The sequence below is a fragment of the Tenrec ecaudatus genome, chromosome 1 (assembly GCF_050624435.1).
Source record: "Tenrec ecaudatus isolate mTenEca1 chromosome 1, mTenEca1.hap1, whole genome shotgun sequence".
Classification (NCBI taxonomy): domain Eukaryota; kingdom Metazoa; phylum Chordata; class Mammalia; order Afrosoricida; family Tenrecidae; genus Tenrec; species Tenrec ecaudatus.
In genome coordinates, this window is record NC_134530.1 from 165974191 (window position 1) to 165987950 (window position 13760).

The window sequence follows — 13760 nt, forward strand, 5'->3', positions numbered from 1 at the left end:
TCACAGTTGTAGGCGAGGAACCGGCAATTCCTTCCCGCCCTGTTTTATGCTCAGTGCATGGAGGGCAGCCCAGTCTTCCCACCTGACCGCCGGAGGAGGGAGAGGCTAGACAACTGAGCGCCAGGTAGAACGTCAGTATTTTAACTTGGGTGCTTGTGGGGCTTCAGTGGGCGCTGAAGCCCACATATGGCAGCAGGGGGAGGAACTCGGTAGAACAGAAGTTCTGAGAAGAAAATATGAGGCCAATTAGCTGGGATGCCCCGTGAAGCCAGGACTCCGTAGGCTTCATTTCTAACGAACGTTTCCAGTTGCGGAGTGTCCATAGGACCTTTCAAAGAGCACGGTGCTCACGGCAGACAGCCTTTATTCACTGAGTTCAGCGGGGGCTGGGTTTTCAAATGACTTCAGGGGACAGTTCTGGCTCCAGACAGAGTTGTGCCCGTGTCTTCGGTTACACCCACATTCTCAGTGACCTCCAGGCTCATGGCTTTTCATCTCCTAAAGTGACTCGAGAGAGGAGTCCGGGGGGGCATATCTTGGCTGCGCTCTACAGGCCAGGAGTTAGAAATCACCAGCTGCTCCTCCGAGAAAGACGGGGCTTTCTACTCCCTTAAAGAGTTGATAGTCTCAAAAAATAATTAAAAAAAGAAAAACAAACAAAGAGTTGGTAGTCTCATGAACCCACAGGGGCAGTTCTTCCCTGTCCCACAGGGTCGCTGTGAGTCGGCATCGCAGTGAGAAGTGATTTGGTGACTCTCAGGTGTTTAAATTCAGCCCTTTCCTCTGTCCCAGTGCCAGACCTATATGCACACTTGATGTTCAAAGATGCATGTCAAAGTTAACGAGTCAAAACTGGGAATCCTGGGGAGCGGGCAGACAGGGGGCAAAATGAGGAGCTGATGCCACAGGCTTGGGTGGAGAGTAAATATTTTGAGAATGATGAGGGTAATGAATGTACAAATGTGCTGACACAATGGATGTATATATGGGTTGTGAAAAGAGTTGTATGAGCCCCCAATAAAATGGTTTTAAAATAATTAATAAAACACACACACACACAAAACAAAACAGGAAATCCTAATTTTGGCAGGAAATTCCCACCCTTTTCTCCCCCACCCCCTCCCTCCTCCCGCTACCACCCTCCCCATCTCACCCCGTTTACTCAGGCTAAAATGTCCGGGTCATCCTAAACTCCTCTGGTTCTCTCAGAGCTCCCCCCGGCCCCCTCCAGCCCATGAGTAAATCCCGTCAGCCCCGTCTTTAAACTGTGTCTGTCATCCAGAACATTCTCACCACTCCCAGCGCCAGCTCTGCCATCATCTCTTGCCCGTGTCCTGGCTTTACCTTCCTAAGAGGTCTCCTGCTCTTGCCCACACGGATCACCAGGATGACCCTGACACGAGTCGGTCGGTCACACCTCTCCTCAAAACGCCCTAGCTCTCTCTGGCGGCGAAGATCGCTTGTGGCAGTTTGGTTATCACACCCTAAAAGGCAAAGCTGTTGTTAAACCCGGGCCCATTTGACAGCTCCTCCTAGCAAGGTGGCGAAGAAAGTGGAAATCAACATGCCCAGTACACTTGCTCTTTCTGTGGCAAAGCCAGAGTGAAACGGCAAGCTGTGGGGACCTAGCACCGTGGTGCCCCTCGGCAAAACAGTACCTGGAAGTGCCCGGACCCACACCAGCACCCTTAGTGTGACAGTAAGACCCACCTTCAGAGCCCGCCCAAGGCATTGAAAGACTGGCGGCGGGTCCACCAGGGGTAACACCTCTGAGAACCACCGCACATCCACACTTTCAGCAAGTCAATAAGACAGAAACTAGGACCTGCTGGAGAGGACGTGTAGGATCCGATGCTTTCACGTCACCCGAGGGGCTGTGGACTTGTCTAACCACTCTGAAATCAGGGAGCAACCTCCTTTAACAAATGCAAATACAGGTATATACGTTGAAGAAATCAAGACTATAACACAATGTGTTAGGCCGGTTTGACTGGAGAAACAGATCCAGAGACACTCATGCATGTGTAACAAAGAGCTTTCTATCAAGGAGCGACTGTATGTCAAGAAAATATCCCAGCTTAGTCCAACTCAAGTCCCTAAATCCTATACTAGCCCATAAGTCCCCCTTTAGACTCACGAAGTCACACGCAGTGCTGCAAGATCACAGGCTGGTGGGTGCAAAGTCTTGTGGATCCAAGGGGGGTGGATGCATCTCCAGGACTCTGGCAGGTCTCAGAGTGGTTCACCCACCAGCAGGAAGGCGAAGGCAGAGAGAGAGGGGGGCTCCAGGACCCTCCTTATGAAAAGGTCACACCCACAAGGAGTGGCCTTCAGACTGTGGCCTGATTAATAGGTCAAGCTTTACCCCTACCCTTTTATCTCACTTCAAGTTGACATGAAACTACCACACACGAACAGACATGTGCACACCTATGCTTACTGCAGCAATGTCCACAGCAGCAAAAACATGGAAACAACCAAAAGCTCCAATTATAGAGAAATGGATAACGTACAAACTCTAGTACAGTCATGCAATGGAATATTGTGTATCAATAAAAAATGACAACTCTCTCAAACCCAGCAAGACATGGACAAAACTAGGGTACATTATACTTAGCAAACTTAGCCAGTTGACAAAGATAAATATTTATAACACCATTATTATAAGGAAAAATGTGGTTTTTACACCAAAAGATGAGGCTTTGATAACTAGGAGGAGGCCTGGGATGGGTGGAGGCAGGAACCGGGAGAGGATATGAGGAGGGAGAGAGGGAGGATGCGGGCAGGCGAGAGAAAGAGAACCACATTTATGGGGGCTTTAAGGGAATATTGCTGTTGATTTCATTTTTGAAATGGGCTCTGTAACTGCATACAGTGTGCTTCTTTTTAAAAAGAGAGAGTGAAGTTTCACAAGCTTATACAAAAAAGACTCCTCCAGATCCCTTACCCCTCAGACTTAAATATTGGTCGGAATGGCAAAAGAAAAAAATATATATAGGGGAACCGATTACAAGGATCTACATATAAGCCCCTCCCTGGGGGACGGACAACAGAAAAGTGGGTCAAGGGAGATGTCGGACGGTATAAGACATGACAAAATAATAATAATTTATAAATTATCAAGGGTTCATGAGGGAAGGAGGAGCCGGGAGGGAGGGGGAAATGAGGAGCTAATGCCAAGGGCTTAAGTAGAAAGTAAATGTTTTGGAGAATGATGTTGGCAACTAATGTACAAATGTGTTTGACACAATGGATGGATGGATGGATTGTGATAAGAGTTGCATGAGCCCCCAATAAAATGATTAAAAATAGAGTGAGAGACGCAATTTACAGTCCCACCACTAGGGGACAGGCTATTATTATTCCCATGAAATGTGAGGAACCTGAGACCCAGGAAAAGGAAGAGATGTACAGGAGCCTCGAGGTGGGGCCCAGAACAACCCCAGAGGGGCTTTATCTAGGACGGCTCTGGGGAAGAAAGGGGTCTTTGGAAACCGAAACCGGCATGAGTGCTGTGATTGCTTCGCCCTCAGCCGAGCGCGAACCTAGAGATTGATGGTTCAAATCACCCTGTAGTGCCACAGAAAATATGACCTGGTGACCTGTTCCCATTGAGACATATAGATACAGTAACTGGCATTTTATTGGCTGTTTTGAGATCAGTGCAGAGACATTATGAACATTTTGTACACAATTCTGAATGCATGTACCCAAATCCTAAAACAGCACGTAGATACAATTCTTTTCTAAATTCCAGGGACGTTCTAGCTTTCCATTTGAAGGTAATTTTTTAAAAGGAGTTATCAAGTACCATTCTCTTAAAATGTTGACAAGCTGTTGCATCTCAAGTCCCACGAATTCACAATTCAATGTCACGCACACTGCACACTGAAATGTTCCGCCCATCATGGCACGTAACGAAGTGACCAGAACTGGACTAGCATGAGCCAAGGCGTTACAGAATGCACAGCTCTGTGAGAATGATGATCAGACACAATTCTACGAAGACAACTGTAACATGGAGACAAAACTTTAAATGCTCAGGTCATACAAATGCATGACAGTGACTCCAAACTGCCATTAAGTATGTTTTGTATTAGGGATGTAAACCCGCCCTTTCCTGTGGAGTGTTACATTGATACCCATGAGAGTCAAAAAACGTTTTTGTTTTTTTTAACATTTTATTGAGGGCTCTTACAGCTCTGTAACAATCCATTCATCAATTGTGTCAAACACATTTGTACATATGTGGTCATCATTACTTTGCAGACATTTATTTTTATTGAGATTTTGGTGTCAGCTCCTCTTTTCCCCCCTGCCCCACACCCTTGTGGTCCTGGAGAGTCAAATCTCCTCAAAATTCAACATCCCACTATTTTCTGGTTGTACAAAAAAAAAAACAACCCCCCAAAAACAAGCAAATGATTTCACATCTTTAAAAAAAGCATTTACACTTAAAAAAAAGGGGGGGGGAGGATGAAGTGGGATTTCCTCCTTCTTAATTAATGTTTCTGGAGCTGCAAAAAAACTTGCATTTACAAAATAGTTGGTAAAAATATTCCTCTGGATTGTGCAAGAAGGGAGCTAACAGGGCCCCTGATAAGACTTGGTGGATAAACAGTCATCAGACGTGGCTTCTTTTTCTCCTGCTTCATCAGAGGCTGGGCGCTCCTCGTTTTCCGTCTCCATTTTCGCAGGTGAATCTTCTTTAGCTTCTTGGTTAGCGGCTTCTGCCTGTTTTCCCTTCGCTCGCACTTTGGTCTGAGGATCTGTCCTTTCCGGCTGCCTTTTTGGGCTTCGTCTCCACTGCTGCAGGCGCAGGTGTAGCTGACAACCGTGCCCGTCTTCTCCTGACCTCCTCCTTCACCGCCCCTTCGACCGAGCTGACCTCCCTTTGGGGTATCTTGGCTTCGGGGAGGGTGTTTGCAGGATGCCTGGGGACTGCTGGGCATGAAGAGCTTTCTGGAAGCTGGTTTGCCTAACCACTGCCACTCTGTCGCCACCTCCTGCTGTCCGGAGCTCCCCTAGTCCCATTAAGATTTTAAACACAGAAAACCACTGCCTTGGAGTGGATTTTCGCTCAGCATGCCTGTAGACTCCATCGCTCTCTGAGGGTCTCCGGGACCATCGATCTTTAAGGACATAGCTTCATCTTTCTTCCACTCTGATCAGACTGCCAAAAAACACTCACCGCCGTCAAGCAGATTCCCACACCCAGCGACCCAGTAGGACAAGGTGGCACTGCCCCTGTGGGTTTCCCAGACTCTCACTCTTTGTAGGAGTCCAGAGCCTCTTCTTTCTCCCGAAGAGGAGCTGGTGGTTTCAAACTGCTGACCTTGCAGTTAGCAGCCCAACTTGTAACCACTATGGAGCAATCACACGAAGTCACCTACTTGCCCCTAGAGCATCAGCCAGCAGCAGGTCAGCAACTTGCCGCGGGTACTGGTCAGCCAGAGAAGGTCTGAGCAGGGGAGTGACTGATGGGAAAGCCAAAGCTGCTGTCTCCACTTGTCCGTCAGTCCGGTCCATCCGCTCTCTTTCTGTTTCTATTTCTCAGGCCCTCTCAGCAGTTCAGCAGTCCTGTTCCCTCGCTCCAAAGAGCCAGCTCAGCCACTTTCCTTTTCCAAGTCCCACCAGAAGCCTGGACCCTGCGTCTCTCAGCACCCCTCATCCTGTGCCCAGAAGGCCAAGGAAAGGGACTTCTTAGAGAGGCAGTGAGGAAGGTAAGGTGGCCCCCATACCCACCCTCCCTCTGTCCCCACCCCTGCAGCCTCGGCAGGGACTCCAAGCAGGCCTCCCCTCCCCCTCTGGGCCTGGCCTCAGGCTCTCACACTCCTTGGGCCGATTCTGCGTGCCTAGTACCAATCAGTGCCAGCTGGCAGCTCTCCCTGAGGACTGGGGTGGCATGGGTATGGGGGAGGGGGGCAAGTAGGCAGGGACCCAAGGAGAAGTGGGACCAGGATCTCAGGAGGTGGTGGTCAGGAGCTGGGTGGGCAGTATGGGAGTCCCATGGGACTTAGGGAAAGGTTAGACTAGGGGGTCCTGGGCATCCAGGGAGCAGGGGAGGTGTCAGGCCCTGACCTTGGCTCTACTGTCCCTGGCCCTTCCCACTCTTTCCCTACCACCCTATGTTCCCCTGCACCCACCCATTAAGCTGTTCCTGGCTAATCTGTTTGGGTCCCTTTAAGAGCTGCCTGGGAACTGGGGCACTGGAAGGGGCTGGCAGGGTCCCCACCCCTCCCGGAGCCATGCCCGCCCCTGCTCCGCCTCCTGTCCATTACAGAAGCTGCTGGAAGTCTTGGACGCCCGGTTAGGGTCTCCACTTCTGGGCTGGGGGTAAGGTTTGAAAGTGGTGGGGAAGGGGGACTCTGGTCCCTGGGGTGGGATATGGGGCAGGATGCCGGATTCTTGGGGTTGTGAACATGGAGTATCTGTGTGCCAACTTGAGTGGGTGATGCAGGGGCCCTGGCGGGATGGCCCTCTGGCCTGGGACAGGGAAAGGCAGCCCAGGAACCAACCCTGAGGAGGGCGTCCCAGGAAGAAGGAGGGCCTGGGCCCGCTCCTCCCCCTGCCCATTCTCCCAAAGATCTCTCTTTGCTGAATCTAGAGGTCACTGCCCTGGCGTTCCCCAACCAAAGACTCGGGACCTCAGCATCCCGGCTCCCTCACCAATGGGGAAACTGAGGCGGAGCAACCCAGAGGGAATGGTGTTGCATGTACTGCAGTCAGAGTAGTGGAGATTAGGCCCTAGGCGGGTTCTCCCTCCCTTTTTTCCACCCCAGGGAGCTGCACACGGGGCGGGGGGTGTCCCTGCACGTCCAGCTCACCCAGCAAGCACCTCACTGCAGCCCCGGTGGCCACCTCAACAGAGTCCAGCTTACTCGTTAGGACACCTTAGCTCCTTCCCGGAAGTGTTCTTGTGTGTGTAGGTGGTTGGTATTATTTTTAAATCGACTGTGGTCAGGGTGACAGTTGACAGAGCAACATGTTGTTTGATGCACATCTTGATTCTCTGTAACAGTCGCAAGTCCCTCGACACCGCATCCCTCTTTCCGATTCATCCCTAGGTGGTGCGCGAATCCATTGGTCGGTCTTTCTCTCCTGCCCCTTCCTACATCTCTGAGCGTCGTTTTGAGGTAAATGCTGGCCTTTGGGTCTCATGTGGTTGATTCATCTGGGGAACACTTCCTCACAGGCGCTGGGGTGCTCCGTAAAGGCCTGCCTGCTGTTTGAACCCGGATGCAGCTCTGGGTTTGAAGGGAGCCTGGGGGTCCTAATCTCAGGGGTCCCACCAGCTTCTATCAGGCCAGTAAGCTTGGTCTTTTTTATACTTTTGAATTTTGTTCTATGTATTCCTCCCATTCTGTGCAGGACTGTCGCTGGCGATCCCTATCAGGACGCTCAGGACAGGTAGCTGGGCACCACCTACTTCTTCCCGTCTCTGGGTGCGGAGGTTCTCAGGGTGCAGGAATCCCCCAGAACCAATGTGTCCTTGAGTCTCTGGTTTTCTCCCCTCCTGCTTGGGCTCCAGACAGAGAGAGACTTCCTGGAAGTGTTCACTTCCAGATCCTAAGGCCAACAGAGGCCCCCTGAAGCTTGGCTGAGTTACCCAGTGTGAAGCAGAGCCAGGGGAGACCCGTGGACCCCCCTGACGTCATTCCTTGAATACTTCAGAATTGCAGCCCCTTCCAATTCTGACAGCGTCTGGGCCCTGTTGTCCCCAAAGGGAAGGTGATGGGGGTAAGAAGCAAAGAACAGGCCCGGTGTGTGTGTGTGCGTGCGTGTGTGTGTGTGTGTGTGTGTGTGTGTGTGTGTGTAATCTTTTTGCTGTCTTTCCAGTTAGAGTCTAGGCCCTGACATCTCGGTCCCCAATCAGCTCGTCCCCTGCCGTCACCACATGCCCTAGAGCCGGGGAAAGAACCTGACCAAGTAAACAGGCCCCCTCTGAGAGCTGAGCCCAGGACACTGGGAGTCTGCAAGGGCTAGGGGATGAATGGCCACTGTACGCAGGGTCTGCTTCTGCTTTCCCTGTCCAAATGCCTCCTTTGCCCTGCCCAGACGGAAATGCTGACAGGCACCCCAATCTCGACCTAAAGGGGAACCCAGACTTAGCTTGTGAAACCCTCTGCCCAGCCTAGTACCAGCACATTTTGCTCTTCCTAAAAATATTGAGAGTCTGGGGACGAAGCCATCCTGCTCTCGGGGCGCTGATATTTTACCTCTGTGGATCAGAGAGGGCCAGTGTCCTGGCCAGACGCACACAGCAAGCTTCAGGCCTGCCGGCCTGGTTCTCAGAACAATCCGTGCCCACCCCCTGTACCTCTGCACAGTCTTCTTGCAAGCTGAATGAGCCCCATCCGGAAGGGTTTTCTTTCAACTCCTCATTTTACCAGTGAAGCAGCTGAGGCCCAGGGACCTCAGCTAAAGTTAGGACTGGGACAGGACACCAGGCTCAGGACCCAAGCCTCCTCTGAGTCACCCCCAGTTGACTGGGTGCCTTCCCGATGGGGAACCACCCAGCTCAGTCTTATTTAGTGTCTTCAGTGGGGGGAGCAGGTGGTGTGGCCCACACGGGGGCGGGGAGGGGCATGTGAGGCGAGACACATACCAAAATGCCTGTCTATGGCATTTTTGTGTAGTGCTTTCAGGAGACGTGTATTATTATTGTTTTTTAAAAACTCCCTGTAGTCCATTATAAAAACAAAGCATTTTTCATAAGCCCAGATTATCAGTGCAAAGCTAAAACTCTGTGCAGCCTCACTCTTGAACCTTCTAAGAGCCCGATTCGGCTGGAGGGTGGTGGTTTTGGAGTTCTGGTGCAAGGTCAGCACTGTCCTTGTTCGTCCGTGGCAGCGAAGCCCCGAATCACGTGGCTTAGGGCGAATGCGCCACAGAACGCTCCGCTGCTCCCGTGGCTCCCCGTGGTTCCATAGTCACTGCTTTGGTCGAATGTTTGCCTTTTTCACGTCAAGACTGCAGGAAGTAGGAACACTGGCAGTGTCGTGGGTGCCCCATTGGGCTGCTAACCATGAGGCCAGCAGTTCCAAACGGGGGCAAGACGAGACTTTCTACTCCCCTAAGAAGTTACAGCCCCGAAACTCACAGGGGCAGTTCTAGCCTGTCCCATAAGGTCGCTAGGAGCCGGCATCCACTCGCGGGCAGTGAGTTTTGGATTATGCTAAGTAGTATTGTGAACTCATATCGGTGACTTTTTGAGAATGAAGTAGCATTTAGGAGAAAAGGAGAAAAATTTTAAAAGGCCCCTGCTCCATTCCTAGTAGTGTTGTAACCCGTAATGTAATTCAGTGAAGGAAGATTTTTTTACAAAAAAAAATTGTTAGTATTCATAGAATCCAAGAAATACTACATTTGAGCAATGTGCAACTATATTTATCAGACACCATTCCATGACTGAAATCCATTCCATATCACTCCTATGAAATCCATAGTAAACACTGCTAAGGGTGGTCTGGTGTGAGGAAGACCAGGAAGAGGGGGGCTGACGGCCACACCATGAGTTACAGCACCCCAGTGACACCACTGGCCCCTCACTCACTCTCCCTCCTTTCAGAAGGTTGCCTTCCATCCGTCCTCTCCCGCCACCAGCTTTGTCCCAGATGTCTCTCCCTCGAGAGAGGTCTCTGGAGTAGTGCTGAGAGGAGGCTGTGGGAGGAGCTGGCTTTTGGGTTCGATGAGTAGAAAAGGGGGCCCTGAGCCCCTTGGTGGACTCCTGACCCGGAAGTCCCAGCAATGCTAAGGTTTCCCAGGCTTCTCGGACAGAGACCTTGTCCCTTGGCTCATCTGCACAGACATTTGTGTGTTTATTTGCATCCCCCTTGGCAAGCTCAAGTTACATGGGCTCAGGCTGGAATCCAAGTGAGATGCCTAACACACACACAGATCCTTAAAAAAAAAGGAGTCGAATTCACTGCCATAAGGTTGATGCCGACTCATAGCGACCCTGTAGGACAGGGTAGAACTGCCCCTGTGGGTTTCTGAAACTGCAACACTTTACAGAAGTAGAAAATCTCCTCTTTCTCCTTCAGAGCGGCTGGTGGTTTCAAACTGGTGACCCTGTGGTTCGCAGCCCAACACGTAAACATTACATCACAGAGTCCTTAGGAAAGGAGAAAAGCCAGAGAAACTGCTGGCCCCAGCTGACAGCACACCCCTCTCTTCCTACTCAGCTGGGGGACATAGGCAGGGTGATGCCTGCCTGAAGGTGGGAATGGAGCTGAGCAGGACCCCGTGGGGGGGCATGATAATGTGCCCCCTCCCCCTTCCCTACATCTGGAGCCCTGGATGCAGAAGCCGCAGAAGGTGGGGCACAGGGGGACACCAGTAGGAGGAGGAAGAATATGGGGAGATTCTAGTCCCTCCCACTTAGAGATGCGGTCGCCATGGTGACCGAGGACCAAGAGATGGGATGGGGTTGGAGATGGGGGGCGGGGGTGTGGCAGGGACGGAGGCACTGGGCGGCAGGAGCTGTCATTCCAGGCATCCCCAGCTCCAGGTAAGGGATGGAGAGAGCGGAAAGACAGTTCCGAAAGGAGGGGGGCGGGCCATTGTCTGGCGGCTGGCTCTGCCCTGAGGAGGGGGCAGACTGAAGGGGTCGGGCCATTGTGTGTGGTCATCTGCTCAGCCTTCCGGCTCCCCCAGATTGGAGGGGGAACATAAGAGGCTTTGGGTAAGGGGTTTGGTGGGGAGGGGGTGGGGAGGAGCTGGGCTGGGCAGGCAGCAAGAAGGCTGGGAGACTGTGGGGGCAGGAAGAGGTGGGGAGATCTTGGAGGAGCGGAGGCTTGGGGACATCCCTATGCCTTCCCCACGGTAGGCACTCAATACCTAGAAGTTGATTTGACTTGCTGATGATTATAAAAGAAGGCAGAGGAGGGGCGCGGCAGGTGGGACTAAGGGAGGGGGCAGGCAGGGATGTCTTCCAGGAGTGTGCTCCTGGAGGGCTGCCCTGAGGCTGGGAGAAGCCGTTGGGGGCACTGGATCTGCCGGTCATTGGCCCAATTGGCAGGGGCTCCTAGAGCCCCTCCCTCCGCAAGGCGTGCAAGCTCCTGGGGTAGAAAGGGGCTGAGCCTCTGGGTTGAAGCTCGGAAGCAGCCTGGGGTGCCTTCATATCCCCTGCCACCTCCACCCCCACTTCTGTCTGCCTCCACTTGGGCTATAAATCCTGGCCGGAAGGGGCTACTGTTTGATGTGGTCTAGGGACTGCGGGGGAGGAGTCTCCCAGGGAGCTGGACCCGGGCTGGGGAGGAGGAAATCAACCTTGTTGTCCTGGGGGAGTGGGGGTGCCCCTAGGTTGGGCTCCAGGGCTGAGGGGTGGGATGGACAGAGGAAGCCCCAGATTGGGGTCATGGGGATGGTGCAGTCCCTTGGTCCCTCTGGCCCAGTCACCTGGCATCTGACTCCTCCCCCTGTCACCACACCTGACCTCCTGTCTGACTCTGCCCCTGGCCAAGGCACTCCCCATCCTGCCTTGATTTCCTCATTTGTCCAGGGAAAGAGGGGGTGGGACCGAGGCCTGCTCCAAGCTTCCTTGACGCAGTGGGCAGGAAGGACCTGCTACCTAATTTGTGAGGCCCACTGCAAAGAGAAAACGCAGGGGTCCTTGTTCAAAACCCAGCAAGACTTTCCAGGCGGCACCGGCCCTCGTGTGACTTCACAGGTGGCATATCCTGGCTGGGGGCCCTATCCACTGCAGCAAGATGGATGGATGGCAGGGAGACTTGGGGGGCCTGACTCCAGAGGCTCAGGGGTGAGGGCTGCAGCTCCCTGGCTTTAACCTCTTCTGTGGGACGGACCAGGAGGGCCTGACAGTGGCTGAGGATGGGCCCTGATACTGCTTCTCAGTCCAGAGCCTCCCCTCCCCCTCCCTGGCCTTCTGCCCTCAAGTGGCTCAGAACTGAGCTTCCTGGAAGTTGGGCAGGAAGTAGGGCTGGCTGGCCGGTGGGACTCCAGATAGAAGTGGTTCTTTTAAATGAGGCCGCTCTGAACACATCTGATTTGTCCTCTGGTTGGGTCACGTCCCTTTCCTTCTCTGTTGGGTCACAGGGATGGCTGCCTTCCACAGTTGTTGAGGTGGCCCAGGTGAACTATTGATAATGGCTGGAGGACTGGGGAGGAGGCCTGGGGTGTGCTGAGGGGGTTCCTGGGCTCAGGAGGAGGAAGAACTGGGAACCAGGCATTGGTTTGCCACTGCCAAAGAGGCCGGGGTGGGGTCGGGGCAGGGCATGGGATGGGGAGAGCAGGGCTGGGACTCCTCCCTGAGACCCAGATAAGATTAGCTGTTCTAGAAGAGAGGCCCAGAGACAGGGTGCGTCTCCAAAACCGGAGCTAGGGCTTGGAGAGACGTGACAAGCAGGAACTCCCCTGGGTTCTGTGGGCCTGGAAGACTCCCTCTTGGCAGACTGGTCCCCTTGCCTCCGGGAGAGAAGGGACCCTGGGGAGCCAGCGTCCAAGGAGCGTCTGGGAGACCCTTGAGCAAATCTGCACAGGAAGAGCTGTCAGGGGTGGGGGGGATCATCGGAGACCAGACCCCCGGGAGATGGGGGTGGGATGCTGGGAGCAGAAGGAGAGGGGCGGGAGCCTGAGCAGGCTCTGAGGAGGCCTTCCGAGGGCTCCCCTGGCCTGGGCCTCCCTGTGGAAGGAGGGATGGAAGGTGCAGGGCTTCCTGGCAGAGAGGAGTGTGTGTTTCAGATGGAGGTGGGTTATTGACGGGAGCCCATCAGCCCTGCCATGCCTGTGTGCTTCACCTGCAGTCAGCTGTCCAGGCCTGAGTGGGCAGATACAACCCACTTTATAGGCTGGGGAGCCCTTGGCAGAGGAAGCCTCATTAACCCTGCATTACGAGGGCCCCTCCACCCCACCCCCACCCCCAGCCTGCCTGCTGGAGTGGTGAGCAGGAGAGCTGAGTGCTTCTGAAGCCTGAGCTCACACAGCACGGGCACGCACGCACGCAGGCACACACGCCACGCATGGGGAACTTCCCGGGCTGGGCCACCTGCTGGCCTGCTGCTCGGGAGCCGTGGTGGACATTAGACTCCGGAACAGCCTGGTGCACTTGTTTGGACTTTGTTGTTGTTGAAGACTGTGGGCCAGCCGGAAATGGGAGAGTGGGAGGTTAGACTACTTCAGGGACTTCCCAGTCGTAAGAGTGGGCAACCCCACCTCGTAGGCCAAGAAAAGAGGAATAGGAAAGACAGACTGCCGGGAAAGTTGAGCAAGAGAGAAACCAGCCCTGGGCTGGTTAGGCGGGGTGTGCCTTGGCAGAGAGGCAGAGGCGGGGGGAATGACCGAGAGGACCCAGAAGGACCTTTTATGCTCTCTCGGTGGCTGGCAGGCTGGCGGGTAGAGAGAGGAGGGAGAAAGAAAGAGGTGTGTCTCCGCAGGTGGTGGAGCCTCTTGGTACACCCTCCCAATCCTCCAACTTCCGCCCAAGCCAGGAATCTGTCACAACTGGAGAGGTGGAAATTCTGGTTTCCCTGGCCCAGAGCACAGGGCTGACTTGGGACTATGGGCGCCTGGAGGGCCCCGCTCCCGGCCCAGCCGGGCTGAGCCCTCCACCCTCGCCTGCTGAGGTCTGGGACCCCATGCCTTCCTTCTTGTGGATGCCCCCCTCCGCTGAGTAGCTGACTCCTGGGTCCCACACTGTGGCCCACTCAAGGGTATGTGAGACAGGCTGCCAGGGGCTGGGGCTGGGGGTGGTGGAGGTGGGGGGAGGAAGATCCAGAGGCCCGGCCGGGAGCACAGAG